This window comes from Rhinopithecus bieti, unplaced genomic scaffold, assembly GCF_001698545.2.
Source record: "Rhinopithecus bieti isolate Rb0 unplaced genomic scaffold, ASM169854v2 scaffold_28987, whole genome shotgun sequence".
NCBI lineage: Eukaryota > Metazoa > Chordata > Mammalia > Primates > Cercopithecidae > Rhinopithecus > Rhinopithecus bieti.
The window spans coordinates 257012-262363 of NW_016812958.1; the positions used below are offsets into that span (position 1 = coordinate 257012).

Consider the following 5352-nt stretch of genomic DNA (forward strand, 5'->3'; position numbering starts at 1 on the left):
AATATTTTTCCCTTTTCCCCCCGCCTTTTTTTTTTTTTTTTTTTTTTTTTTTTTTTGAGACAGAGTCTCACTCTGTCACCAGGCTGGAGTGCAGTGGCATGATCTCAGCTCACTGCAACCTCCGACTCCCTGGTTCAAGCAATTCTCCTGCCTCAGTCTCCCGAGTAGCTGGGATTACAGCCATGCGCCACCGTGCCCAGCTAATTTTGTGTTTTAGTAGAGACGGGATTTCACCATGTTGGTCAGGATGGTCTCAGGTGATCCGCCTGCCTTGGCCTCCCAAAGTGTTGGGATTATAAGCGTGAGTCACCTCACTTTTTAATGCTAGTTATTTGTTGGAAAAACTGGATCATGTGTCCTTTATAATTTTCCACACTTTAGACTTGGCAGAATATATCTTCATGATTTTGTTTAGAGTAGCCTTAGATAGATCCAGAAACTTGTTCTGCTTCCGGTTCACTTGTTTTGGCAAGACTACTTCATAAGTGGCACTCTACTTTCTACCATCTCCTATCAGAAGGAACACAATGTTGAGCTGTAATATTTTTGGTGATGTTAAATTAATCAGTGGGTTCAGGTATAATCAGACTAATCCATTCGGTATGAAATTGCAGATTACACTGTACATTTTCTGCCCCAGACTAGGGCAGGGATCCCTGCCTCCTCTGAGTGGAGACTGGACTTACAGACTGGACTCCTTCCTCCCAGGCTTTTCCAGTGGACAGAGTTTGAATAGACTTTTTGTTTTAGAAGAAGAAAAATAATTAGTTTATACTGATATTTGCCATTCAGATTTAATATCACCAATTATTTACTTGAGTTTTATGCTGATGATATTAATTTCAAACCAAATCAATATTACCATGAACAAAAAGACGACTGAATGTGGTTAAGATTTTTACCCCATAAGAGGTGTACAGTCAAATATGCTATGTTATAAAGATGCATGAAAGATGTCTTTTCTCTGTGTGGTTATGCCACAACTTGATATACTATCAGATCTGCTTTAGTTTGTTTTAAATTTTGAGAAATAACTTTTTTCTTTTAACTTATAAAATAGCTATATGATTCCAAAAATAAAACCTATAAAACAAGACATATTCAGAGATATCTAGCCTCCATTTGTTTCTCCTCACAATATTTTAATTTCAACAAACACATGTACACATTGGTATAGCACCTTCTTCTCTCATATAAAAGGTAGCACACATTGTCCTATAGCTGGATTCTTCACTTAACACTTTGTCCTGGAGATCTCATCATATCAGTATCTAAAAATCCTTTTCATTCCTTTTTACAACTGCATAAGTACTACATTATGTAGACATACCACAGTTTGTTCAGTTAATGCTCTCTTAAAAGACATTTGGCTTATTTCCGGGTTTTTGCTAAACAGAGTATGCCAGAATAAATAGCTTTGTATATAAGTCATTTTCTATTTTTGCTCATGTACCTGTGGAAATTGCCATATTCCTAGAAGAGGGATCACTGAGTCAAAAATTAGATACGTATACAATTTTGATAGATATGTACCGCCAAACATCCCCCAAAATATAGCATTTTGAATTCCCAAAGACAATGTATGAGAATGTCTAATTGCACACAGCCTTACCAACACATATGTTGTCAAACATCTTTATTTTTTCCCATCTGATAAGTGAGCGATGATTCCTCAGTGTAGCTTTAATTACATTTCTCTTTTTGCGAACAAGAGGTAAGTGTACTTTTACAGTATATGTTCTGTGAATTGTCTGTTTTTATCTCTAGCCCATTTTTTTTTTTCTTTTTTTCGTAGAGATGGAGTCTCTCTCTCTGTCGCCTAGGCAGGTCTCCAATTCCTGGGCTCAAGGGATCCTCACAAAGTGCTGGGATTACAGGCATGAACCATCGTGCACAGCCTTAGCCAACTTTCTCTATAGTTTTTTCCAGAGGGTAGGGGGGAGAATTTTTTGTAATGTGATTAAATTTATCAAACTTTTTTAATGTCATGCATTTTCATCATAGCTAAACATTTTCTCACTCAGAATATAGAGAAATTCACTCATAATTTCTTATTGTCCTGAAGAAATTCTTATGCACACCAAAGTACAGTTTATAATCCAAGTTTGTAAAGTGATGTCAAACATTTCATTGTTTAACATGAGACATTTAATAATCAGTCATGTTCATAGTTTTCTTAATTCTTCTAAATGATGTCAATGTGGTATCTTCTTGCCTGAATGACAAAACATTCCATTAGTAAAATAGAAAAAATTGTTTCTGGAGTAATTTAGACTATAAATAAGCATTCAATTATTAAAACCCTTACCTTTCTAAGAGAAGACAACATAAATCATTATGATGCAGCCCACAATCCAGCCAATCAGGAGAAGAATAGGAACCAGAAGGTGTGAAAATGTAGACCCTGCTTTAAAATAAACAGTAGAAAACAGATTATATTGGTCATTTTAGTATTGAATTTTCTGAGTCAAGAGAATAAAAGGAATCTGGTAACATTAAGAAAAAAAGCACACACTCTCTAGTTATACCCATGCATAATTATTTTTTCTTTTCTACAGAGAATACATGACACTGCCATAAATCCTGGGTATTTTGAATTAAATCACGGATCTTTTACTGTTATGTGACTTTGGGCAATTCTGAGCTTGAACTTTCCTATTGGTAAAATATCAATAATGAAACTTGTGCTATCTACTTCCTGGAATAGTTTTGAAGGTCAAATGACATAACATATGTGCAAAGTTTTGTAAACTCTAACCACCGTGTGTGTTTAGTGTGTACAGAACACATCCATGCATTTGTGCAATAACACATACAGAAGCTATTTAAATGAAAAACAATCTAATACAACTCTGAGGCAATTTCCACTAAAGTAAATAATTATAACACAGGGAAAGGTGTTGAGAACAGTTCTTGGCCTCCGTAGCTGAATGTAATTTTAAATATCACAGGGAAAAGGAAAGTATCATACATTATATAACCATTCTTGACTACAGAAAAGAATTTCTATTGTTTAAAAATTATTCATTATAACAACCGGCACTGAACCTGAATCAATGGGCAGTAATAATCCAACACACATATAAATGGCGTTTGTTATATATGATTCCTCCTGTGCCTCCTATTTGTACTCTTCCCTGTAAAAAGCAATTTATACAAGTATCTTTTTACAAGTATTCACTGCATTTAATTCTTGTACTTTCAAGCAAACATACACATGCACACACACAGAAATCTACACATGCATCACACAAAAGATTTAGAAAGAGCACAGAAAACATTCTATAGAATTAATGTCCCTGTGTTAAGGACTCAGATATATTCTTAACTGCAAAACACAGTTAGATCTTATGCCATTAGTTAAAAGAGAGAATACATATTCTTAGCAAGTATACTCCTATTACAATTTCCATCACTTTAAAATGTGAAATTTTAAAAAATGCTATTAAAATAAAATCATTAGGAGATGAGACACATTTAAAATTAGAAGACACTCTTATAAAAGCAAACTTTCTGAAGTTGAAATGAATTTTAATACTTCTATTTTTCCAAGAATGCTAGAGTCTCTCTTAACTGACAACATTCAACGTGCTTTTCTTGTTTCTCCGTCTCACTGTGACCTTGTATAAGGCATTAAGCACTAAATGGAAAACTATTCTCTTTACTTGACATGTGGTATTGCTTAAGGATAAAGCAAACAACATGAGATGTCCTTTACTCTCATTTGGACAAAACCTTTTTATGAATTAAGGTACCACTACAATGGAAGTACATAGCAGTAATTTTTTTTTAACTGTCTATGTATGTGGCTTTGTATTTTTCCCAATTTCAAAGAACTTGAAAATTAATATTAACCCTTTAATTGTGCATTTATATTTTATACATGCATATTTTAATAAAATTTACATATCACAAAGCCCTAAAAGTCAGTATTTCATTATTTATTTTCCTTATAAAATAGTACCAGTTGCACTAACTGTGCATTTTAACACTCAAAGTATACATTCCATTAGTGTTTTTTAACACTAATATTTTCCACTTTACTAACACCTGTGGAATTGTTTGGAAACAGAAATATATAAGAGCACAACATACTTTGCATATATCACTTACATTACTAGCACAAATAAGAACAAAACATCTTTTTAAATATGAAGTGTAATTGTAAAATGCTTCTCTATTGTCCAGTTCGGAGCATGTCAAAGTAGTTACAGCTGGAAGTGTTGAGTGGTTATTGAAGACATTGGTTGCTCTGCGAAAGAGGACGTGTCCAGGTTAAAACCACCCTTGGTCTGCCACCCACGTCTTTCCACTCAGTTTTCTTATCTATAAAATGGGCATGATGATGATATGCATATTTCAGAAGGTCATTGTCAAGATTCAAAGAAAAAATTCCTGTAAATATTTAAAAGCTATTTCTTAGATATAGTATATATTCAACCTGTTTTGACAAATTGGAATCAATTATTTTATATAACTATAAAATATAAATACAAAAAATGTTTAAAAACAAGAAAAAAGTTTGACGTGGAACTAAAATGTTAGATGTGGAACAGATGACTGAGCCCAATATTCTCATTTTACTGTCAGAAAACAGACTTAGAGAGGTATAGGGACTTCTCCAAACTCACATAGCCATTATACTAGCAGATCTGACACAGAACTTAACTGTCTTCAATTCTGGCTCAGAATTGAAATCAGAACTGATTTTTAACTCACCTTTCAAAATAAGCATAAACAAAATTAAGCTCTTTTGCTTTGTTGATCATTTTAAAATTTTCATAACCTATAGGTCTGATCCACAAATTACATAATTAATGCACTTTTGCAGCCACACTAACATATATGGTTAATGGTCATTTAGCATAGATGCCACATTTTTTAGAGTAACTGGGAAATACCTAGAAACATAACTAAACCAAAGTCAAGAAGCCTTTTTTTTTGTGCCAAGAGAATCCAATGCCTTAAATCTTACCTTTTTCAGCCATTATTCCTGTTGGTGGGTGGCTAGGTCAGGCCACGCTTACCTCTTTCTTTTGTTATCCAGTGTCTCTTTGAACTTTAAATAGAGAGAAATCTGAAGAGTGTGGCAGCTGCCCGTCTCCTGGCTGCCAATTGTCTGCAGAGTGATGTAAGTCATTGGAAAGCAGAACTCCTCTGGCTCTTCTTTATTCTATTATTACGGAGGAAACAAGGGGCTACGTGACCTAAACAATTAGGTAAGCTGAATTATCCTAATGCAGAGATTCACAGGTTTTTAATTTGTACCATGCCTTTAGATAACATGAAGAAAATGTTCTGTAAAGAAGGTGTACAGAGGAAGAACAACATTCCACCTATACAAGTGCTATC

At 34.0% G+C, this 5352-nt stretch overlaps 1 long non-coding RNA gene across 1 annotated transcript; it reads right to left on the reverse strand.

The window, feature by feature from the left end:
* Positions 1-1619: 1619 nt before the first annotated feature.
* On the reverse strand, positions 1620-5131 carry LOC108512219 (uncharacterized). Its single transcript, XR_001880537.1, has 3 exons — positions 4976-5131; positions 2309-2407; positions 1620-2215 (listed from the first exon to the last, which is right to left on the reverse strand). It is a non-coding gene; the product is annotated as an uncharacterized LOC108512219 (long non-coding RNA).
* Between the last annotated feature and the right edge of the window lie 221 nt (positions 5132-5352).